This window comes from Colobus angolensis, unplaced genomic scaffold (genome assembly GCF_000951035.1).
Source record: "Colobus angolensis palliatus isolate OR3802 unplaced genomic scaffold, Cang.pa_1.0 Scaffold23, whole genome shotgun sequence".
NCBI classification, from domain to species: Eukaryota; Metazoa; Chordata; class Mammalia; order Primates; family Cercopithecidae; genus Colobus; species Colobus angolensis.
The window spans coordinates 14951598-14978365 of record NW_012115488.1 but is presented as its reverse complement, the minus strand read 5'-3'; positions in this window follow the sequence as shown (position 1 = coordinate 14978365).

Below are 26768 nucleotides of genomic sequence, written 5' to 3'. Positions count from 1 at the left end.
TTTCAAGATTTTTAGTTTCTTTGCGCTGGGTACGTAATTCCTCCTTTAGCTCTGAGAAGTTTGATGGACTGAAGCCTTCTTCTCTCATCTCGTCAAAGTCATTCTCTGTCCAGTTTTGATCCATTGCTGATGATGAGCTGCGTTCCTTTGGAGGGGGAGATGCACTCTTATTTTTTGAATTTCCAGCTTTTCTGCGCTGCTTTTTCCCCATCTTTGTGGTTTTATCTGTCTCTGGTCTTTGACGATGGTGGCGTACTGATGGGGTTTTGGTATAGGTGTCCTTCCTGTTTGATAGTTTTCCTTCTAACAGTCAGGACCCTCAGCTGTAGGTCTGTTGAAGATTGCTTGAGGTCCAATCCAGACCCTGTTTGCCTAGGTGTCAACAGCAGAGGCTGCAGAAGGTAGAATATTGCTGAACAGCGAGTGTACCTGTCTGATTCTTACTTTGGAAGCTTCCTCTCAGGGGTGTACTCCACCCTGCGAGGTGTGGGGTGTCGGTCTGCCCCTAGTGGGGCATGTCTCCCAGTTGGGCTACTCAGGGATCAGGGACCCACTTGAGCATGCAATCTGTCCATTCTCAGATCTCAACCTCCCTGTTGGGAGATCCACTGCTCTCTTCAAAGCTGTCAGACAGAATCGTTTGCGTCTGCAGAGGTTTCTGCTGCTTTTTTTTTTTTTAATTGTTGTTGTTGTTGTTTAGCTCTGCCCTGTCCCCAGAAGTGGAGTCTACAGAGACAGGCAGGCCTCTTTGAGCTGCTGTGAGCTCCACCCAGTTCGATCTTCCCAGTGGCTTTGTTTACCTACTTAAGCCTCAGCAATGGCGGGCGCCCCTCCCCCAGCCTCACTGCTGTCTTGCCCTTAGATCGCAGACTGCTGTGCTAGCAATGAGGGAGGCTCCATGGGCGTGGGACCCTCCCGGCCAGGTGTGGGATATAATCTCCTGGTGTGCCCGTTTGCTAAGACCCTTGGTGGAGCGCAGTATTGGGGTGGGAGTTACCCGATTTTCCAGGTGTTGTGTGTCTCAATTCCCCTGGCCAGGAAAAGGGATTCCCTTCCCCGTTGCGCTTCCCAGGCGAGGCGATGCCTTGTCCTGCTTCAGCTCTCGCTGGTCGGGCTGCAGCAGCTGACCAGCACCGATTATCCGGCACTCCCTAGTGAGATGTACCCAGTACCTCAGTTGAAAATGCAGAAATCACCTGTCTTCTATGTAGCTCGCGCTGGGAGTTGGAGACTGGAGCTGTTCCTATTCTGCCATCTTGCTCCGCCCTCCGGCTTTTCTTAAAATATCTTTATGTTTTTTTAATTCCATCAGCTGGCTGGGCCCAGTGGCACACGCCTGTAACCCCAGCACTTTGGGAGGCCGAGGTGGGCGGATCATGAGGTCAAGAGATTGAGACCATCCTGGCCAACATGGTGAAACCCCGTCTCTACTAAAAACACAAAAATTAGCTGGTTGTGGTGGCATGCACCTGTAGTTCCAGCTACTCGGGAGACTGAGGCAGGAGAATCACTTGAACCCAGGAGGCAGAGGTTGCAGTGAGCCTGGTGACAGAGCGAGACTCTGTCTCAGCTATTATTTGATACTCCCTCTTTATTATATCCTCACAGTTTATTTTCTAATGACATAATTATGGGAGGCAATGTAGCAGAGAGGCTAAAAGCTAAGTCTCTGGAGATGAAATTTGAATCTTGCTATTTTACTTATGGAGTCATGTAACCTTTTAGGCAAGTCACTTATCTTTTTACTCAACTGTAAAATGGGGACAATTATAGGACTTTCCTTTTACTGTTATTGTTAGGACTGAGTGAATTAATATATGTAAAGTACTTAGAACAATGCCTGGCATATAAGTAACCTCAAGTGTCTGTCAATATTGGGACATACAGTCAAAAGTGCCTCAGGCCATAGTAGTTTTTCTCCTTATGCTGAAATACAGTAGGTACAATTTCTTACAGTCCTGTAGAGTACCATTCTTCTTTGCCAAGAATCATTTCCTTTAGCACTTGCTAAAGCACTCAGCAAACTGAGAGCCAGCATCCCACAGCACAAGTATGGGAAAGGAGTTCCAGTTCAAGATGGTGAGCTCCATGGACTACTGTTCAGCCATATAAAAGGAATGAAATCATATCATTTGCAACAACATGGCTGCAGCTAGAGGCCGTTATCCTAAGTGAATTAATACAGGAACAGAAAACCAAATACCACATATTGTCATTTATACATGGGAGCTCAATGTTTACATAGAGATGGCAATAATAGATACTGGGGACTGCTAGAGGAGAGAGAAAGGAAGAGACAAGGAAGGGACAAGGGTTGAAAAACTACTAGATACCAAGCTCAGTACCTGGGTGATAGGATCATCTGTACCCAAACCTCGGCATCATGCAATATACTCAGGTAACAAACCTGTACATGTAACTCCTGAATCTAAAAAAGGGTTGAAACTATTTAAAAATTAAGAATTAAAACAATAAACCTGTGAAAGATTACACTGCCAAAAATAAATTTTAAAATGTGGTGAGCTGAGGACACAGGTTGCCACAAAAAGACAATAAAGAAATTCAAAGGGGAATGAGGTCTTAACAGCAAAAAGAAGAAGAGAGATGAATCAACAAATACCAAGGAACAGAACACAGATAGAATCCTGCGGACATGTGAAATGGAGTATGGGAGGCTGCAGCAGAGACAGCAGAAGAGGTCACAGAAAAGATGATGCCTAATTCTCCAGTGGGAACTCTGTGGAAGGCTCTTGGCACAGAGTGGGCAGGCAGAGTCGGGGAGAGTGAAGACAGGGTGTCACTGAATGTCCTTCATTAGAGAACCTACACTTTCTGATCTCCCTTCCCCACTCACACACACTCAACACACCCCAGGACTTCTGATGCAGAATAAAAGGAAGCCCAGCATTCACTTTGCAGGATAAAACCAGTGTAGGCACCTAAAGATACTGAATGAGCAGCCTGAAAAAAGTACAGGCTGCTAGTGAGAGCCCTGGTTCCCTAGCCCCATCCTGGCCACCCCTCAATCCCCCAGTGCAAATCCTGCATACTAAGCCCTTCCTGCATACAAAGAATCTTCAATTCAGGGCAGAGCAACCTGGAGAAAAAAACTGCCTATGAAGCAGCCAAGAAAAATGATACCCCCAACTTGGAATGATCAATCTAAACATTTATTCTAAAACAAGAAATGATAAGCAAGGACTACCAGACATATGAGGAATACCAATAGCATTAAAGAGAAAGATCAAGATAAAAACAAGAGCAGTTGACCCAGGAGAATATAGTAAACATGCAAGAACGGGAGGAAGCTTTAAAAAAAATTCTAATTTGACTCCTTGCGAGTTTTCAAATAATGTTAAAAACAAAAACATGAATCTATAAAAATGTGATAGAGCACAACAAAATGTAGCTGTTAAAAGTTTTTTTCCAATGCAAAAATAAAAATTTTACAGAAAAGCAGTAAAATGAAAAGTGTCTCAGAACATGAAATGGAAACACAAAAAGATGAAACAGATGACAGAGAAGATAAGAGTCATAAAGTATCAATCCACAAAGTTCAATGCTCAATCAATTGGGGTCCCAGAAAGCAAACAGAGAAAATAGAGGAAAGTAAATTACTTTTTTGAAAAAAGGAAGAAAATTTCTCAAAACTAAAGGAAGACATAAGCTATCAAACTGAAAAGGCCACTGAATATTTGTTCAACAGGATGAATTTAAAGGAACTGATATTTAGACATGTATTGAGGAATAAAGACAAGAGGGCACTGGAGCAATATCATCAGTGCTCTGAGGGGAAAGGATGTTGAACCAGGAAGTATATCCCCAGCCAAATAACAATCAAATGTGAGGACAAGCAAAATCATTTTCAGGAACAAAGAAAAAGGACCATTATCCACCTAGCCTTCCTCCTCACAAAATCCTCTCTGATGAAATTACTTGCAAACATACTTCAACAAAGTAAAGGCAAAAACCAAGAAAGATGAAGATGTGGGATATAGGAAACAGTGGAACAAATCCAAAAAGAAAATAAAAAGAAATCCCAGGGTAATGGTTCATAGCAGACATAGAAGCAACATCCAAATTAAAATAGAAAATCAGCAGGCTCTGAGAAGATTGTTGATAAAACATACTGAGTCTTTAACTGAGAAAATGAGCACAAATCTGAAACATTTCAGTGATAGTGTGAAGAAGCTATGTTTCTTCTCTCAACAAGAAAAAGAAATGGCAATTATAATCTACAATTAAAATTTAGTGTATAAAAACATAAGTTCTAAACATGAAGCAATCAAAATGTGATACACCTTTTAAAAACTGTAATAAAAGACAATTTATTTGACTTTGATGATAAACACAGTTTATCAATGTTATAACATTAAACCCATGAAAAGAAAGTGTAATCTAGAACTTTTTTCAACTCCACAGTACTCAATACTTACACAGTTCTGAAAGTAAAAAACAAACTTAATTGGCTTTAAAAATCAATTACAGAAAATTTAATAACATTTTCAGAATAAAATGTAAAATGTGAAAGAAAAGGTATAGCTAGTGGATATTAAAAGGGGGAGGAAAAGATACAGGTTTTATTATTACAGGTTTTATTATTACCATCTTACAGGGTATTCACTAAACAGATGTATCTAAAGTTGAGGAAACAAGAAATGGGATATACAATTATCACAGACATAGAAAAAGTCACAACCAAAAACAAAGAAAAACTAAAATTAATAACATAATATCAAACACTGGGAGAAGGAATGGGAAAAAAGTTGAGTAGTGTTTCAACAGGTTAAATCCACAACATTTAGAGAAGAAAATCATCAATCACATTTAAAGCAGACTAATCAAGAAATAGCAATATAAACATATTACCCAATTTATGGAAAGATCCATTTGAAAAAATTAAAAATAATTTTAACTCAGAAGAATGAGATTTGCAAAAAGGACAGAAAACAGTATATTCTACTAAATATTTTTAAAGATAATCTGTCTATAATCTTTCTATAATATAATCTTTCTATAGATGGTTTTGTATTTAGTGTCTCAATCTCTCTTCAGGTTAGCATCATTTTGTGTAATATAAAGGCTTAGACCTATATAGACAGCAAGTAATGAATGATGAAATGAAATAATAGGACCCATAGCCAGGTTTTGTGGGAGAATATGGCAGTCCCAGGTGGGTGAGTGGCTCACTGAGTGGGCTGACCAAAGGTGATGCCATCCCTTGGGTAACTACAAAGGCATGTGAAGTCCCCTCCCAGAATCCTAGGCAAATATTTGTTCTCAGCTTAACTAAGCTGCTAAGATTCCCACAGCTCAGTAGAGATGGTACTGCTCACAGGTAGTCATTCTACCATCACCACAGTCAGTCAAGAAAGCTCTATTCTGTCACTGGGACTTGAAGAGCTAAAACATAACACTTAGGTAGTTGTTTTTGCTTCAACAAATTTTTACTTCAACAAAAATTTCTGAGTGCCCACTTTGTGCAAGGCACTAGGGGAAATACAAAGATAAGTCACAGTCCTTCTCTCAGGGAGCTTAGAAACCATTGAGCAAGAGAGGGTTGTTCCTGCTACTGAATGACTCTTGGGTAAACAATGAAATTAAGGTAGAAAACAAGAAGTTCTTTGAAACTAATGAGACCAAAGAGACAAAGTACCGGAATCCCATGGACACAGCTAAAGCAGTGTTAAGAGGAAAATTTATCGCACTAAATGCCCACATCATAAAGCTAGAAAGATCTCAAGTTAACAACCTAACATCACAACTAAAAGAACTAGAGAACCAAGAGAAAACAAACCCCAAAGCTATAGAAGATAATAACCAAGATCAGAGCTAAACTGAAGGAGACAGAGACACGAAAAACCCTTCAAAAATCAACAAATCTGGAGTTTCTTTTAAAAAAAAAATTAATAGAATAGACTTCTAGCTGGACTAATAAAGAAGAAAAGAGAGAAGAATCAAATAAACACAACCAGAAATGTTAAGGGGGATATCATCACTGATCCCAAAGAAATACAAACAACTATTAGAGAATACTATAAGCATTTCTATGCACATAAACTAGAAAATCTAGAAGAAATGAACAAATTCCTGGACACATACAGCTTCCCAAGACTGAAACAGGAAGAAATTGAGTCCCTGAACAGACCAATAACGAGTTCTGAAATTGAGGTGGTAATAAATATCCTATCAACCAAACGAAGCCCAGGACCAGATGGATTCACAGCTGAATTCTACTGGATGTACAAATAAGAGCTGCTACCATTTCTACTGATACTTTTCCAAATAATTGAAAAGGAGGGACTCCTCCCTAACTCATTCTATAAAGCCAGCACCATCCGGATACCAAAACATGGCAGAGATACAACGAAAAAAGAAAGCTTCAGGCCAATATCCTTGATGAACATCAATGCAAAACTCCTCAACAAAATACTGACAAACCAAATGTAGTAGCACATCAAAAAGCTTATCAACCATGATCAAGTAGGCTTCATCCTCAGGATGCAAGATTGGTTCAAAACAAACACGAATCAATAAATGTGACTCATCATATAAACGGAACTAAAGTCAAAAACCACGTAATTATCTCAATAGATGCAGAAAAAGCTGTTGATAAAATTCAACATCTCTTCATGTTAAAAACTCTTAATAAAGTAGGTATTGAAGGAATATACCTCAAAATATAAGAGCCATATATGACAAACCCACAGCCAATATCATACTGGATGTGCAAAAACTGAAAGCATTCCCCTTGAAAACTGGCACAAGACAAGGATGCCCTCTCTCACCACTCCTATCCAACACAGTATGGGAAGTTCTGGCCAGGACAATCAGGCAAGAGAAAGAAATGAGGGGTATTCAAATAGGAAGAGAGGAAGTCAAATTATCTTTGTTTGCAGATGACATGATCCTATATCTAGAAAACTCCATTGTCTCAGCCTAAAAGCTTCTTAAGCTGATAAGCAACTTCAAAATCTCAGAATATAAAGTCAATGTGCAAAAATCACTAACATTCCTATACAGCAACAACAGGCAAGCAGAAAGCCAAATCATGAATGAACTCCCATTCACAATTGCTACAAAAGGAATAAAATGTCTATGAATACAGCTAACATGGAAAGTGAAGGACCTTTTAAAGGATAACTATAAACCATTGTGCAAAGAAATCAGAGAGGACACAAACAAATGAAGAACATTTCATGCTCATGAATAGGAGGAATCAATATGTTGAAAATGGCCATACTGCTTCAAGTAATTTATATATTCAATACAATTCCCTTTAAACTACCATTAGCATTCTTCACAGAACTAGAAAAAAATTAAAAATTTATATGGAACTGAAAAAGAGTCTAAATAGCCAAGACAATCCTAAGCAAAAAGAACAAATCTGGAGGAATCATGCTACCCAACTTCAAACTATACTACAAGGGTGCAGTAACCAAAACAGCATGGCACTGGTACAAGAACAGACACATAGAACAATTGAACAGAATAGAGAACTCAGAAATAAGACCACACACCTACAACCATGTGATGTTCAATAAGCTTGACAGAAACACACAATGGAGAAAGGACTCCCTATTTAATAAATGGTGCTAAGAGTGCTGGCTAGCCACATGCAGAAAATTGAAACTGGGCCCCTTTCTTATGCCATATACAAAAATTAACTCAAGATGAATTAAAGACTTCAATGTAAAACCCAAAACTATAATAACCCTTGAAGAAAATCTAGGCAATATCATTCAGGAATAGGCATGGACAAAGATTTCATAACAAAACACCAAAAGCAATTGAAACAAAAGCAAAAATTGACAAATGGGATACAAGTAAACTAAAGAGCTTCTGCACAGCAAAATAAACTATCATCAGAGTGAACAGACAGCCTACAGAATAAGATAAAATTTTTGCAATGTATTCATCTAACAAAGGTCTAATATCCAGAGTCTACAAGGAACTTAAACAAATTTACAAGAAAGAAACAACCCCATTAAAAAGTGAGCAAAGGACATGAACAGAAACTTCTCAAAAGAAGACATACATGTGGCCAATAATAATATGGAAAAAGCTCAACATCACTGATAGAGAAATACAAATCAAACCACAGTGAGATACTATCTCATGCCAGTCAGAATGGCGATTATTAAAAAGTCAAAAAACAACAGATGCCGGTGAGGTTGTGAAGAAAAAGGAATGCTGTTACGCTGTTGGTGGAAGTGTAAATTAATTCAGCTATTGTGGAAGACAGTGTAGTGATTCCTCAAAAATCTAGGGGCAGAAATATCATTTGACCTAGCAATCCCATTACTGGGTATATATCCAAAAGAATATATATCATTCTGTTATAAAGACACATGCATGCATCACTATGTTCACTGCAACACTATTCACAATAGCAAAGGCATGGAATCAACCTAAATGCCCATCAATGACAGAATGGATAAAGAAAATGTGGTACACATACACTACGGAATACTATTCAGCCATAAAAAAAGAATGAGATCATGTCCTTTGTGGAGACATAGACAGATTTGGAAGCCATTACCCTCAGCAAACTAACACAGGAAGAGAAAACCAAACGTCACATGTTCTCACTTATAAGTGGGAGATGAATGATGAGAACACATGGACACATGGGCAGGAATGACACACACTGGGGCCTGTTGGGGTGGTGTGGGGGAGAGCGTCAGGAAGAACAGCTAATGAATGCTGGGCTTAATAGCTAGGTGATGGGATGATCTGTGCAGCAAAGTACCGTGGCACAAATTTACCTATATAACAAAACTGCACATCCTGCACTTGTACCCTTGAACTTAATATGAAAGTTGAAGAAAAAAGAAGAAAGAGTTGTATGTAGTTAATTTTAGTACCAGACTGAATAAGTGAACTGGAGCCTAAAGAAGTAAGAGAGTGCTTCCAACTTAGGAAGAGATCAGGAAAGACTAAATGAGGAGGTGTCAAAAATGAGTTGGGATCCTGGGCCTTGAGTCAAAAGGATGTCTGCAGTGTTGTGATGCAGTTGTGATTTGGGACTGAATCTGAGAGCATCATTGTCTGGGCTGTACCTATCCTGGCCAAAGACAATGTCAGTATGTATAATTTGGGATAGTCCTGAATTTCTGTGATTAAATGCTACCCTCATTCCAAATGCCTCACTGACCCATACATATGCATTTTTCTTTGGAAAATATGAATCGGTAAAGTATAAATCTAGCAGTGGACAGAAGTTTATATTGATATTGTGGTATAAGCAAACCAGAACTAATTCATAACTCCAGCTAAATCCAAAATTCTGGGTTGTTTATGTTTTTAATAGCATATTTCAACATATGTTCATGTCTATGTGCCTACATTCTACCTTCAAGTTCAGAAGATTAAACAACCAGGGAATGTTAAAATTGGAAGGGACTTTGACAATTGTTCAATATGTCCCATTGTATCATTTTACAGATGAAGAAACAAGACCAAAAGAGAGTAAATGTGACTTCCCAAAATTACACAAATCACAAAGAGCAAACTCTGAACTTAAAGAAAGTTTTTGAATGCAGGTCCCAAAGCTCTTTCTTCTCGATACTATGCTGAAAGAAATACGTGAAAAAAAAAAATCAAAGATAATAAAAAAGAAGTAATGCTTCATAATAAATTATTATTGGCAATAGATCTAGAATTATCAGTGTTTCTGAAAAAATTTCCAAATAGCTTTTAAGGGATCTCTTCTTCTTAAGATCTTTTCTACTTGAACAAAATATCTTGGCTCCCAAAATACAACATACTTCTTTTCAAACTATTTTAATTATTACATTATTTAAACTTTTAAATAATATTTTAAATAATTTTTTAATCTGTCAGATAAAGTAGCCAGGAAAATGGTAAATAGAAAATTATGTACCAATGTATAATTTTTGTTTCATCAATGCAAACATAGGAAATATTTTTAAAGTATGTACTATCTTGCTTTTTCTTAACATTGCACATTCAGAAACATTGTATTATTAAAGTAGACTGTATTATAAACAGTGTTGCAACAAACACCCACAAAAAGTAAAAAATAAAAGAAAATTAGAAATGGAAGAAAACTAGACTGTTATGTTTGCTTAGGAGTTCTTCAGCATCTATCACAGTATCCGGCTTATAGAATATACCCAATACATATTTGTTGAATAAATAAATGAATTAATACTATATTGTAATGGAATTCTGCATCAACCTTTGTCTGTCACACATTATATCTGATATTTATATGGTAAATCTGATATATAATACCATCATTTGGATGGATACAAACTTTTACCTACACTTGATTTAAAATCAACCCATCATTCCCCAAAGTAGACTCCACGATTAAAGGTGTTTCTTTACACCCACCTCGTACCGTAATTAAATCCTAGCGGATAGCAAAAACCTGTTCAGAAAAGAATACTTTTTTTCCTTGTTTCTTTACCCCAACTCATAGGAGGGTTCTAAAGGGGAAACTCATGCCTTACTCCAGGCCCAAATTCCAAGCCCAAGTAAGGACTTCTCCACCAGCCAAGGATCTTAAGTTAAAATTGCCTTCCCAACAATGCCCTGCAGACATAAAATGGGTTAACTAGCAGACACCCCAGGAATTCTGGAAGCAACTTCTAACCCAGAGGGCTATTTGCAGGGACATAAAACATGGAAGTACACATCAGGAAGAGAAGAGACAGAAACTTACAAACTGTTTCAAGATAAATATTAAGACCCTCACTGAAGAAGCTAAAGATACATACTAAATATGAAAGGCATTTTTTAATCGTGAGTATTTTAGTTGACTGTTATGTAGAAGAATTTAACGTAGCTCTCATCGTCCTTATCCATTTTATAGAAATGAGAAAAATGCTATGTTTTGAAAACTGGTACCACTGAGGCTTTCCAGTTGATTAAAAACTAATAAATGAAACCACTACTTCTAATCTTCCTTGGTATGTTTATATAACAAAATTGATGTTATAATAACCTCTAACTCATGCTTTACTCCATGTTTTAATATGGAGTAAGTAAAACATTTTAATGTCTGTATATTTATGCATCTAACTAGAAATAAAATATTACAAGTTTGGCCATTTTTTTCAGTTATTTGTATATAAGTACACTTAAAAAGTATAAAATGGTATTTCCCTTAGTTCCCCCAATGAAGAAATAATCATAAACCAAATATTGTGAAAAATGAAAATTAAAACACAGAAGCAAAAGTTAAGAAGCTGTGTTCTTCCTAAATCTGTTTCTACCCCTGAGTTACTGTGAGGCTGCATCTGTCTGCACCTCAGTTGTCTCCTTCTGAGAAGCAAAGACCTTAGTCATGGCTATGCAATGGAGAGAAAAAAAGGCCAACAGTGGTTTGCAAATTTTGCTAACCTGTTTGGAAGGTTAACTGTGGCTCTCCGAGACCATTTGATGCTCCATGTCCCAAGTCTACCTCAGAAAGTGACAGCAGTCCCAGAAAGGATGCCGAACATGAGGCAAAGGTCCAAGATGCTGTGCTTTGATGCGGAGAATCTGGAAACTCCCCAGGATTTGGCCACACCCTGGGAAGGAATATTGCAGTGACTCCTGAGGGAGAAAAATTCTGATATATAAATTTTGTATTTTTCTAACAAAATTCAATCAGGAACTAAAAGTAATCTGGAAAATTTTAGTCCAAATGAAAAGCCGAAGTCATTCTATCAGAGAATGAAGAAGTAACAACGTGCTCATTTTATAAATGTAAGCGTGTTTCCTGTTGTGAATATTCTGAGACACCCCATGCCTTCCTTTCTGATAGCCAGAAGAAAAAACATCTGCCATAAAATGGCTTAAAAAATAAGGAAAAGGAAAAGCAAAGCAAAGTACTCAATAATAGCTCTGTATGGAGATCTATATATTAGCATTTAGGATTATCTTAAATAAATTGATATTTTGTTTGGGGACTTAGTTCTAGATGCAGTTTAAACTTTCACAACACTCTGGAGGATGAATTAAACCTTGCTGAGCCTTCCAGCAGATCAGGGATGACTATTTGCTCACTGAGTTGCTCCAAGCTTGGTTTGCTTGTTCTTGCATTCACTGTTTGCATGAAGAAATCACAGCTAGACAATTTCCCTCAACTACAGTAATTAAATATTTCCATTGAGCTACTGACCTATTTTACTTGAAATTGTGACTATGCCTTACTTTATTTTTAAAAATTATTTACCACTGTAATTTTAACCATTTTTCTAAACATTTTTCCATGTGTCTTTCCCTATTTTTATTTTTCAAATTTTCCGTTTTCTTGTTTTAACATTTTCTTTGTCCATTTTCTAAACATTTAAAATAAAAAATACTTTTTCATATGATTGTTGTGGAAAACAAGGGACCGAGAATGTGAAGGACCATTTGGTTCTCAGCTGATATTCTCAAAGTTAAACTTTTTATATTACCTCACAAGGAGGCTCTACATATGGTCCCAGAGATATGCTTACAATATTTTAAGAAGACATTTATCTCACAACTTTAAACTTGTTTCACACTTTCTGATCACACCTCCCCTAGTGTACTCCGAACAAATATTTCTTATGTAATCCTATAATTTCCCATAAATAACAAAATTAAAATGCACTGTAACTTATGTGTCAAAGGGGCTAATTTGTTAAATTTAAGTGTATAAGACTATCACACATGGTAAAATCCTGCTTGGACATATCATCATTCGTAACTATACCAAGAGCCTCAGGAAGCCTCTCTGACCTTTGAGAAAAGCTGGCCTCAGAGTACAACAAATGCGCAACTTCTGAATATGTCTCATGCCACAGAAGTCTGTATCTCACCTTTTATGCTCTAGCAGTTCTAAACCGTGTAACGTTCTCTCAACATGACAAGTGCTCTCGTGCTCCTGCACATTCTCTCTCTGCCTTAAATACTCCTCTCTGCCTTGTCCTATTCCCCCCTCAAGTGTGAGTCAGCACAACTCCACCTTCTCTGTGTCACTTTGTCTGATTAATCCCCATATTCATTCATCTACAATGTGCCAGGCACTATGCTAGCTGCTGAGTTGGAAAAAATGAAAACCCTGCAGTTGCCCTCAAGATACATGATGTATTAGCACAGTGGTCAAAACAAGGGGCATTGGGAACCTTTTGTGATGAGGGTCAGGAAGAGGTTTGGGGAAGCCTTCCAGGAGGAGGTAATAGCTGAATCAAAATGTGAAAGATAAGTAGGAATTATCCAGGAGAAGAAAGGACAGGGAGAGGGCATTCAAGACGAAGCCTGTGATGAAGCAAGGGTGGGACAGGGACTATTCATTGAGAGGTAAATATTCCATTTAAGAGAGTTTCGATTTTATTTTTTTTCCTGAAGGCAATTTAAGCCTTTTAAGTAAAAGACTGAGATGGTCAGATGTGTGTTTTAGACGGTGTAGAGATCAGATTGGAGAGAGAAAGGATGGGGCAGTTAGCAGACTTATTTGTAAAGGAGATGACATATATGTATTTAGTATGAGAAGAAGATGAAATTTGAGAACTTGAGAGAGATAAACGAGTTATAATTGACAGGTCTCTGTGACTGATTGGTGTACAAGGGCAAAAGAGAGTCAAGAAGGAACCCCTAAGTTTCTCTGTCTTCTTGCTGGAGTGCAAGATGGGGCTTCATTAAGGTCAGGAACACAGAAGGAGGAGCAAGAAGTAATCAGTTGAGTTTGAACCTGTTGAATGAGGCCTGTAGAAAGAGGCATGCAGAATGTCCAAGTTGAGAGGTAAGTGCTCTCTCATCTACGCACTCCATCATATTATCCCATGTACCATGCTGGAATTGTCTATCTCCACCTCTGACTTTCCCCAGGAAGGGCTCTCCAAGATAAAAACCTCCCCTTCAGATTGTCCTCAACCAGCCAGTGCTCCCCCATGACAAACAAGGCTCTCCCACTTTTCCCCTTTCTCTCAGAGGCCACCATTAGAGCAGTGCTAACTCACTGAGATATATCCTGCAAGGACTAGAGTCCATCACCCCTTTTAGAGAAAGCAAAACATGCACCAAAGAAGGAAAGGTTCTTTTTCTTCTAATAGCCTCCTCATTTTCAAAGGCACCATTGTTTCAGGAGAACTGAGTATTTTTTTAAATAAATAAAGAAGCGAATACAATCTTGTTTAAGATTCCAACTTATTAACAGAAAACATGTGTAGACCTAAGAATTAAAAATAAATATGTCTTTAAAGATGACCTGGAAGGCTTTTTGTCTGCCAAGAACAGAGTTCAAGACCTCAGAAGGTCTATGTTTTCCCAGAAATAGTAGATTACATTGTTAATGATGAGCAAAGGCATTAAATCATGCAGATTCCCCTGCAATTTTATTACTATTAGGTGAGTTTTATAATGGCCTGAAATAACGGAAGAAATCTTGAGACTGATCTTGGATTGTGGCTTGGATCTACGGTTTCATCTTTTGGACAAATGTTTCCAGTTCCTGCTTTTATTTGCAGATATGTATATTTGAGATGAGTTCTTCTCATGTTTGAATTATATTTTAGCGATCTTGGTTGTGTTGGTATACAAAATTTAAATTCATTTTTAGAGCATTTTCCATCAGATATATTTTATGTCAATTGAATATTTCTAGCAAAGAGTACAGTTCTTCCTTCAGTGTTCTTATTTGTTCGAAATTAGAGGAAGATTTCTGAAAGTTGTTAAGAATCAACAGGGCAATCACCGGCTGCAAAATGTCTCCAAATGGACCAGAGTGAGTTGCAGACCCAGAAGCAGCTCAGCTTGCTAAGGAGAAATTGATGTTGTCCTCAGCATTCGTTGACTTGTCTGGTTTTCACATGACAAATAAACAGATGAGTCAGTTCCTCCTTTTTCTAAGAGACTTTACATGCTTAATGTCAGAAATTAACCAAAGAAAAACCGGTTTTATAAGTATGAGCCGACTAGATGCCACAGTGATTCATTTCAAAGGTGCTGGCTATTTTCAAACTGCTGAGAGACCCTGCCATTCCCTGAACTTGGGAGACTTGTTCTAGCACATGCACATATTCAGCTTGCTATATGAGCAAAGTGAGATCACACTGGTTGATCCTGGCAGAGTTTCTGAAAATGCAGTAATTCATGCTGTCAGTTACTATCAGCAGCAATTTGCTTCTGGATTGGTTCCTATAAGCACTCATGTGAGCATTCCACACAAAGGACCAGAGTACAATATTCTCTTGGATTTCAGGGACTTAGTGTGGTTTCAACATATAATCAAAAGTGCCACATAGTTCACACCTCGCATTTTGTTTTAAAGAGACAGAGGCTTGCAACTGGATTCCTTTCTTTTTTTCCCAAAATAGGAAGTTGGTGGTAATTTGGAATTTATCTTTAGAGCAATCTGTTAGCACTTCAGCAAAATCTACTCTGTTGGCAAAGTGCAGAGTAGATTTTTTTAATGAGGCATCATTTCACCATCTCTAAAATTAATAATAATAATTGTAATAATAAATTTGCTTAACCACAAAACTAAACTTCTTAGATTCAACTCACATGTGTGAACAACTCTTACTTTAGGGCAAATGCATTAAGAAATGGAAAGTTCTTTGAATTCTTAAGTATTATAATAGCATATACCCCCAGTTTGGTACAATTTCCAAAAAGTTCTATGACAGAGAAATTTAGATGATGCAGTCCTAAGCTTAAAGGCACATTATTAAAGGATCTCTGCAAAACAATGTAACTCCACTGAGCTCCAAATTATTTAAGAAAGCAATAGCAGTCTCACTACCAATTTACTGCTCTACTAATTTAACTAACACCATCGAGAACTCATGTGATACAAGGTTATGAAAAGGTCCTTATCAGAAGGGGCTCAGGAAGAAAGAAAAGCCAGTCCTTGTGACTGATAAACTTTTAGTTTAGTTTTGCTCAGAAAAGTGAAAGTATGCCAAAATCTCAAGTGGTAGTGTCAAAAATATACATCTTCTTTGGTGTTAACCTGTGACTTCTCGAGTGTTACCAGTTGAAAAATTGCTTCCATATTGCATCAAGCTCAAAAATCCTCAAAAACTTGGCATCTTATCTAAGAATTTCTTAGTTTGCTATCTACCTTGCCCCCTAGAATGTAGACAGAATGAAGGTGGGACTTCTGTCTGTTCACTGATATATTCCCAGTACCTAAAACAGTGCATAGCACATAAGGCACTTCATAAAGTTTTGCTGAATTAATGAATAAAAGTTGTCCTTTTCCTCAGCCTAAAGTCTTCAGTAGAGCTTATCTGTAATCAGCTCCTGCTCCTTTCTCTAGACTGCCTTCTCTTTTATCACTTTATCTCTTGCACTATACACTTCAGCCAAATGCAAATTATTGGCAGTACCCCAAATGTACCACGTTCTCTCTCTCTCTCTCTCTGAAGGCCTTTGCACATGTTTCTCTGTGTAGAGGACTTTTCTGTCTTGTCCTCCTATTCCCTGGGCCTGGGAAAATACTCTTTGTCCTTCAGATCACAGTTTAGAAATCTTTTATTTCAGAAAGCCTTACCTAGCCTCCAAAATAGAGCTAGGCAAGCCCTTAGCTCCCTGTAATTTCTGCTATGGTAGCACATACCCACTTGGACTATTATCGCTGCAAATAAATGACATTACTAGAGGCAGAATGATGTTTGTGAAATTATACATTGGCAGTTGCACTTCAAACAGGACCTCATAAAGGAATTAACTCTGTAGTGCTGCAATAAGAATATTTAAGAAAAATAACCAGGATGTATTAGAAAAGAATCACAAAAGTGTGAGCAAACTAACACATCTTTAAACATACTGCTCTATCTCATTGAGTGGAAGCATCACTCTAGTCTAATCATTAAAACAAAAACACGCATGGCGTCCATGGGAAACGCTAACACAGATTGTTCCATAGATAGTTGCTTCATGTCATTCAGGTCACAGCAACAACGTCACCCTTTTAGAAAGTACATCACTTATTAACGCTGTGTAAAGTTACCCCAGTTAATTTCTATCCCATTGCCCTGTTTACCATCTAAATTACATGTCTATCTCTTTGAGATGCTCTCAATCATTTAGCTGTTTACTAGTTTACTTTCAATTCTCCATACTAAGTAATAGTTTCCATGACAGCAGGGATCTTGTTTGTCTTACTCAGTTCTTTATACCTCCAGAGACTAAATGAGTCCTTGGCATTCAGTAGACAGTCAATATTTTTTTTTTAAATGCATGGGAAACAAAGAACCTCAAAATCAAAGTAATTTCCATCGTGGCCAGTAGGGTACTTTCACTGGCACTGGTTGCCCGGAACTAAAAGTCCCTTGTACTTCATGCAAAATTCACATGTACTAACCGGCCAACTGATGAGTTCTGTCCAATGACAAACTATTGTAGTGTAGTATACTGACTTCATTTAATTGTGTGTACTATTTTATAAGTAGCTTATATTACATTTTCTTAGCATACTATTAGAATACCAATAATAAAAATAAGAAAAATCTATGTCTTCTAAATTTAAAAATTTATGTTGCTTTTCTTCTGGATTAATACATTTTAAAAACCTGAAGTTAAATATTTTTTCATATATATTAGAAAAACTAATAAAAAGTATTATATTCCTACTACCTTGATAAAAATTATTAATATCAGTTTGCCTAGATAAATCTGAAATGAATACAAAAAGATTGAGGAGGAATGCTTTTGATTTCATTAAAGACTGAAAAGAAAACCTTTAAATATATTATTTGCTGAAATGTTAGAATACCACACAAATACTATTTTAGGGACCAATCACACAGAGATTGTACATGGTTAGGCCTCATTAATTCTATGGCAACCCTACTATAAAAACACATTTTTACTTACTTTGATTGGTTAGAAAAGAGATTAACAAGATTACAAATCATGAGCCGGAAGCCAGAAAGAGAGAAAGAGAGAGAGAGTATAAAAGTATATCATCTCTAAAAATTCTTAAAACAAAGTAGAGCAAAAAAAACAGTGCCAATATTAAACTACTAACTCTAACCAAGGAGAGAAACCCATAAAACTAAAATTGTACCCCGTGTCTGCACATTAAACCTTTATCATCCAACTAGTGGTAGACTTGTCATACAGAGGATTCTGACTGGGCTTTCCTTTCCCACACAAGCAAGAGGAAGAATGACCTGTCTGCGGAGGAGTGGAAGAATGACTGCAGCACCCAGCGCAGGACCTTGTTAACTACTCAACAAATATCTGTCTAATGATTGTTTCATGGACTAATTGTGAAAATTGGAGAATATCCTTCATAGCAGTAATTTGAACTAGAAGTGTGGCCCAATAAGAATCAGAACTGGAATTCCCTCAACAGAAATGGACCAGACAACCAGAGAGAAGGAAACTGGCAAGTTTTGGCAGCCCAAAGAGGCTCCCAGGAATCTCAATATCTCTTTGCACAGCTTCCTCTATGTTGTGCTTGATAGGAGCACCTTTCCTTCCATTCTCTATTTTCATGAAATTTAAAGTGAAAACTCTGGGTTCAAGACTCACGTGTCACTTAGTAAGTAGATGACTTAAAAAATAAGTTCATTCAGATGCCTGAGCTGATATAATGATAAAAATATACCCCAAACATCAAACAGAATTTTCTATGTTCAAAAGAGCAAGTTATAGAAAAACCTCCATATAATGTAAATTACTACCACATGTACCAAATAGTTACTAACATCCTCTAGACACTGTCATAATATCTATCTGTTTATTTAAGTTTTTCAGAATTTCTGGTATTACTACATGAGGCCATTCCAATTGGATTACTCTATTATGTATTTTGCTCCAAATGTTAAACTTTCAATTAAGTTCCTTATAAGTGCCATTATTTTGGTGACAGTTCTTTGTGTACTTTTTGCAAATTGTTTACATTATATGTCAGAGTACAAAAACATTTGACAATTATGAGGACTATACCCCGGACTCTTGCAAAATCTCACAACTGCAAATAATATGATGGCATAGAGTTCCTACTCCTTTACATGCAGCATTTTATCCAATTTAACATCTCAGGTTTTCTAGTTCCAGTGCAGTAGATCTTTGTTGCTTTTTGTGGTCACCCAGAATCTTTTGAGCATCTTTCCTGTGTTTGGGGAGTCTCAGCCTTTGTACTCATGCCTCCACAAAGCAGAAATTGGAAATTCACCTTCCCAGCCAGTCAGCATCTATGCCAGAGGTAGGATGTAGATCTACCAATAAGAAATATCCATATGCAACATGGACTTGTAAGAGAACACTGTGGCTTCATTACCAGGAACCACCTGAAATTTATTTTCTCATAAGCATAGTGGCATATATGCCCAAAATTTGGGGGCAGCCATGGTAGAAATTTTGGCATCCGTTGATCAGACTTAGCAGTGGAAGTTACAGTATCTTTGTCCAGAAATGGCAGGAGTGAGGCTTTTGCCGGAGCAGTCAGTAGTGTCATTTAAGCATTGTTCCTGGAAGCATGGCCTCTAAGCTCAATGTTCTGGCTCTCCTAGAGGATCTATAAACTACATGATATCCTATAATAAATTTCTTTTCCGTTTAAACTCACTAGAGAGGGATCTGTTGTTTGCAACTCAGAACACTGACTCATATAGCTAAGAATTATTGTTCTCCCTCTGTCTTTTAATTTATCCTGAAATATTTAAGACATGTATAAAGGCCATTTCTTTCTTAGTCCTGGAAACTTTCCACATACCTCCAGCACTAGAAGTAGCAGTTGGCCTTCTTTTGTGGAAAGTTATTCACACTTTAGACAAACTGCATATTATCACAATTGCATATTGCCATATACCATGTGGATTTGAAATCACTGCTGAATAATCTAGAATGTTGTATTCAATAATCCCAATGGTCTAGACTACTTATATAACACCCAAAATTATGTCTATTAATTTCTTGGAAATCTGCATTCATGAATGAGGACAAGAAGTTTGGGTCCTGTATGATCCTGCTTCTTGGGTGTGCTATTCAAATGAACCTCATGATTGCCAAGCTACTCTTCAATTGATTATCTAGATTTATATATTCACTGGACATTTTTCTCCACATTGTTTCAAAATAAAAATAATTATAAATTCAATAATTAAATATGATTATAACTGGGAAGCTTTATTTAATAAGAAAAGATACCTGGAGTGCTTAAATAAGTCATTTGCTGTGATATTCCTTGGATGGTCTTTCTGTATCCTGGGACATAAAAACCAAGATGTGACCTGAAGGGCACACACTGCTGTAGGGATGGACAGATGCACTGGTGTGCTGATGGAGGCTCATTCTGGCCCATGAGGGCTGACTGTTAAATTTTCAGGAATTTTTCAAACCTTTTTTTAAAATACTTCTGTTATTAAAAATTAAATTATATAAACTTACAACTATATTAATTATATTTAAAATTAAGGTATTAAATTATCAAAAAATTAAAATAAAGGTACTACCTACTTAAAATTTAACACTTCCTAATTATTTTCCTGCATTTACTATGGTCTGTGCTCTTGAGTTTATTCACATCTATTTTCTCTGCAGGGGGGAAATGCTGTGGACTGGCATGGTGCTGGCCACCACTTCTCAGCTGAAGACTCAGAAGCGCCATGTGGAAGAACTCATCTCACAGATATTGGCAAAAGCTACCAAGCAGGACTTGATTTATTGTTTTGTTCATTGTCTAGACTAAGAAAGTGATGAAATGTTAATAGTGGATAATGAAAATGAGAAAATGTTAATGTAAATTAAACTTGAAACTGTGTCCTATTTGTAGCTGTTACATTGTGAATAACTTTAAAAAGAAACCTTTGTAAATATTCCTTCAGTTTTCAAAAATTATTTTCTGGTTTAGCAAATAAGTCATTCATATCACTGATAAACAAATGAAGTTCTAACAGATGTCTTTATTGATTAATTTTTTTAATTTATTAACATAAATGAAAATACAGGTGATGTTCATGTCAGAACACTTTCATCAAATGCAAGCACAGTTTGGCTATGAATATAGAAGTTTGGCAAAAATCAATAAAAAAGCAGTCTGTGCGAATCAATTGATTATAAGGAATTTCCAATAAAGAATATTGTATACTTTGTTATTTGTAAATTACATGATATACATGCTTTATATCAGAAAAGTTTATAATAAAGTTATGTGTGCTTTTTCTTTACCAACATACCACTGGGTAGTTATTCAGCAGGGCAAAAGAAGAAATTATATCCCAGTACTTTCTAAAAGCACAAATACAGTGGATTCTTATGTTTTGTAACTCTTTAAAGTTCTTAATACTTTTCCACATGGACTTTTGTGGTTTAAACTCCATCCTTAGTCTATCCTCTACCCCTCTTCATACATATATCCTCCCTAATAAAAGAGGCACTCAGCTCAGTGGCTAAGGCTCCTGCCCTATCCCCCTTCTCTATTCCATTTGTCTTCTCTCTTCACGGTGCCAAAGACACTGTCATTTTAGCTAGTGGGAAAAAAAGACTGAGGAATCTGCTGAGGTGTCAGATTCCACTGCTGCATTCTCCCCTCCTATCCCCCACTTGTCTGACCCCCTCAGAGCCCTCACTTCCTCCTCAGCCACTAATTTTCTCAAAATCAAAATATTTACAAATATAACCATCAAATGACAGCCTCTTCAATATAGAATAGTGTTTACACCCATCTCTTCCCAGAATTCCCGTCCATGTTCTACCCCACTACCAAGGCTGCTTTCCCCTTCCCTCACCTTTCCCATGCCAGGCTCTGGACCCTTCCAGAATCATTGCCAGTACCATTCCCTGTACTTCCACCTAACCCCCTGAATCAGTGTAAAAAGAGAAAGAAGAAAAGGAAAACATTAGATCTACGCTTATGGCATTTATTCACATTCTTGGCCAACCCAGGGCATAACTGTAACACGCCAAAGTTACACTTTTTGTCTCTGTACTTTTTATCTCCACACTTTTTCTCTCTGCATGCTTTCCTTCTGCACTCTGGCTGCTCATGTACCTCACTAACACAACTGCCAGGCAATTATAGGGCAGAGACTATATCTGTCTTGTTCTCTTCTATATCCCTATTGCCTGGCACAGAGTGGGTACTCAATAAATGTTTGCAAAACTGATTGTTGATCGTTAGTCAACTGTCCTCCTGATCTCACTTTGCAGTGCCTCCTACAGGAAATCTTACTCCTTATGGGTTCCATTATTTCGGATTCTGCCAATGACAGGCTAGACAGACTAATTATCCAAACTGAAGCCAAAATGAGGCTGCACCCAGGATATAGTTTCCCTTTAACCCAAAGGAAAGAGTCCTTTAGCTCTGTCCCTTTGATTTCAGTTGACACGTTCTACTTTGTGTTACATTTATAAGTGAATATGTCTCATCTCTCATACATTTCTGTGAACAGAGATTGACATATTTATTTTTATTCTATTATTCTTTCTTTATGTACAACATACCTTGTATATAAATGTACTTGTACATAAATACACACATGTGTATGTATGTGTGCATACTTTTTCCTCCCCAAAACATATGTATGTGAGAGAGAGTAGAGGACAGAGTGAAAAATACATGTTAATATCTTTTAGCCAGTGATAATTAAGTGCTTACTATTGAAGTCAGGCACTAGTCTAAGTGTTTTATTTTATGTACTAATTCATCTAATTCTTACTGCAATCTTATGAGTTAATAGAATGTCATCATGCCCATTTTACAGATGAGGAAACAGAGATACTAAGTAATTTGCCCATCATTAAATAGCTTATAAGCAGCAGAGCTGGAATTCAAACCCACAGAGTTGGCAGTGACTCTACACAGTGACCCTGTTGCTCATGTTATATCTACTCCTCACAACAGCTTTATGGGGTAGGCAGAAGCCATTCTGCCAAAGAAAATGGGGACTAGGAAAATTAGGTAACTTACCCAAGATTGCATTGTAGGTAAGATACAATCCCAGTAATGGTCATGAATACTATGACCCCAAATTCAGTGCTAAGGATGTCCTAAGTCTTGATACCTGATTGGATTTCAGGCCCAGTGGCTGGGCAGTAGAAATATATTGTTAAAAACAATATCCTTTTACATTTCCAGTGGCATTATTCAGAAAGTGATCTAGCAATATCTATTAAAATTAAAAATGTAGAACAATCCCACTTCATAAATCTGGACTGAAGAATTTTAAGTATCAGAATGTAAGACTACACAAACAAAGATATTTAGTATGATATTAACTGCAATACCAAGAAATTAGAAACAGCCTGAATATCCGTCAACAGCTAAATGGTAATTATGGAATAGAAAAAGAATAGAGAAGATCAACAAAGTCAAAAATTGGGTCTTTTAAAAGGTCAATGAAATTTTAGCTAGACTGACAGAAAAACTTTAGCTAGACTGACAGAAAAAAAGAAGGAACATACAAATTATTAAAATCAGGAATGAAAGCAGAAACATCACTACTGATCCTCTAGAAATAAAGAGGATTATAAGAGAAGACAATGTACAATTGAATGCCAACAAATGAGATATCCTAGATTAAATGGACAAATTCCTAGAAAGACAGAAACTAACAAAACTAACTCAAGAAGCAGTAGAAAATCTGAATAAACCTATAAAAAGGAAAGATGTTGAATTAGTAATTTAAAAGCTACCCTCAAAGAAAAGCCCAGGCCCAGATGCCTTCAGTGTTGAATTCTACTAAACATTGAAATTAAAACTGAAACTTGCAAACTCTTCTGAAAAATAGAAGAAAAATAAACATTTCCTAACTCATTACAAGAGACCAATATTATACTAATTATAAAACCAGACCAAACATCATAAGACATGAAAACTATAAACCAATATCCCTTATTGATATAGACACAGAAATTCTCAACAAATATTAAAAACCAAATCAGAGCAATATATTAAAAAGGGTTATACACCATGATAAACTATCCCAAGCATAGAAAGATGATGTACATTAAAATCAGGCCAGATGCAGTGGCTCATGCTTATAATCACAGTACTTTGGGAAGCTGAGGCAGACAGATTACCTGAGGTCAGAAGTTCAAGATCAGCCTGGCCAACATGGTGAAACTGTGTCTCTACTAAAAATACAAAAATTAGCCAGGTGTGGTGGCACACGCCTGTAATCCCAGCTACTCAGGAGGCTGAGGCAGGAGAATTGCTTGAACCCGGGAGCCAGAGGTTGCAGTGAGCCAAGATCACCCCCGCTGCACTCCAGCCTGGGCAACAGAGCAAGACTCTGTCTCAAAAAATAAAAAAAATAAAAATAAAACAATATACCATCCTATGCTAGTAGAATGAAGTAGAAAAATCACATGATCACCTCAATAAATGTAGGAAAAGCATTCTATAAAACTTCTATGTCTTTCATGACAAAAAAAAATTCAACAAAGCAATGAAATGAGACTTTCTCAAAATGATAAATGGCACCTAGGAAAAACCTACAGCTAATATCATAATTTATGATACAAGACTGAATGCTTTACTCCTAACAGCAGGAACAAGACGGATATTGGCTCCTACCACTTCTATCCAACATTGTACTAGAGGTTCTAGCCAGAACAATTAGGCAGAAAAAGAAACCAAAAAGCATCTATATTGGAAAAGAAGTACAAGCTCTCTGTTTACAGATAACATGATCTTGTATACAGAAAATCCAAAGGCATCCACAAGAGAAGCATTGGAACTAATAAATAAGTGTAGTAGATTGCAGGATATAATATCAATACACAAAAATCAGTTGTATTTCTATATACTAGCAATGAACAAATGAAAAATAAAATTAAGAAAATAATTCTACTTACAATAACATCCAAAAGAATAAAATACCTAGGAATAAGTTTCACAAAAGAAGAGCAATATTTGTACTTCAAACACTACAACACATTGTTGAAAGAAATTAAAGACATAAGTAAGTGAAAGATATCTTATGTTCATAGATAAGAAAACTTAGTATTGTTAGGATAGCAACACTCCACAAGTTGATCTACAGATTCAATACAATCCTTATCAAAACTTCAGCTGTCTTCTTGTAGAAATTGGCAAGCTGATCCTAAATTCATATGGAAATGCAAGAACAGCCAAAACAATCTTGAAAAAGAACAAAGTAGGACTCATACCTCCTGCTTTTAAAATTTACTATAAATTTACAGTAAGCAAAACAGTGTGGTACTGGCATAAGAACAGACTATAGATCAACAGAATAGAATTGAGGATTTTGCTATAAACCATTTTTTATGGTTGGTTAGTTTTCAACAGAGGTGCCAAGATCATTTAATAAAGAAAGAATAATATTTTCAACAAATGGTTCTGGAACAATATATAAAGAACTTTTACAACTCAACAATATCCACATGTAAAAGAATGAAGCTGGACCACCTACCACACGTAATGTACAAAATTTAACTCAAAATAGAAAACTGGCCTAATCACAAGAGCTAAAACTATAAAACTCTTAGATAAAAACAAAGCAGGAAATCTTTATGACGTTAGTTTAGGCAGTGGTTTCTTAGGTATGACATCAAGAGACAGCACAAGAGATAAAGGAAAAAATAAATTGGTCTTCACAGATTTTAAAAATTTTGAGCTTCAAAGGACACCATCAAGAAAGTGAAAAAAATACTTGCAAATCATATATCTGCAAAGGTACTTTTACCCAGACTATATAAAGGGCTCTTACAATTCAATAATAAATAGACAACCCAAGTAAAAGATCGGAAAATGATTGTAATTAACAGACAGTTCTCCAAAGAAAATATACAAATGGCCAATAAGCATATGACAAAATTCTCATCATTAATATTTGGGGGAAATGGCAATCTAACCCGCAGTGAGATAGATACCACTTCACACACACTAGGGTGACTACAATAAGAAAGACAGAAAATAACAAGTGTTGATAAAGATATGGAGAAATTAGAACTTTCATACATTGCTATTAGGATTGTAAAATGTTGTAACTACTTAGAGAAACAGTTTGGCAGTTCCTCAAAATGTTAAATATAGAGTTACCATATGGTCCAGCAATTCCACTCTTAGGTAAGTACCCAGAAGACTTGAAAACATATGTGTACTCAAAACTTGTACACAATGTTTACAGCAGCAGTATTCATAATAGCCAAAAAGTGAAAACAACCTAAGTCTATCAGCAGATGAATGAATAGACAAAAAGTTGTATATTCATGCCATGGAATATTATTCAGCCATAAAACGGAATAAAGTACTGACACTTGCTACAACATGGATGAACCTTGAAATCATTATGCTAAGTGAATTAAGCCAGACATAAGGCTACATGTTGTACGAGTCTGGTTATGCTAAATGTTCAGTACATGCAAAGCCATGCAAACAGAAAGTAATCTGGTGGCTACCAGGGGCTGAAGAGAGGCGAATGGAGAGTGACTGCTAACAGAGAGGGGGTTTCATTTTTGGGTGGTGAGATGTTCCAAAATTATATAGTGGTGATGGTTGTATGACTCTGTGAATATACTAAAGGCCATTTACATTTTTTTTTTCTTTTGTGATAAGTCTTGCTCTGTTCTCCCAGGCTGGAGCACAGTGGTGTAATCTTGGCTCACTGCAACCACCGCCTCCCAGGTTCAAGTGATTCTCATGCCTCAGCCTCCCAATCTCAGCTGGGATTACAGGTGCATGCCACCATGCCCAGCTAATTTTTTTATTTTTTATTTTTTTTTCAGTAGAGACAGGTTTCACCATGTTGGCTAGGCTGGTCTCGAACCGACCTCAAGTGATTTGCCTGCCTCAGCCTCCCAAAGTGCTGGGATTACAGGCGTGAGCTACCATGCCCTGCCCATTTACATTTTAAAAGGGTGAA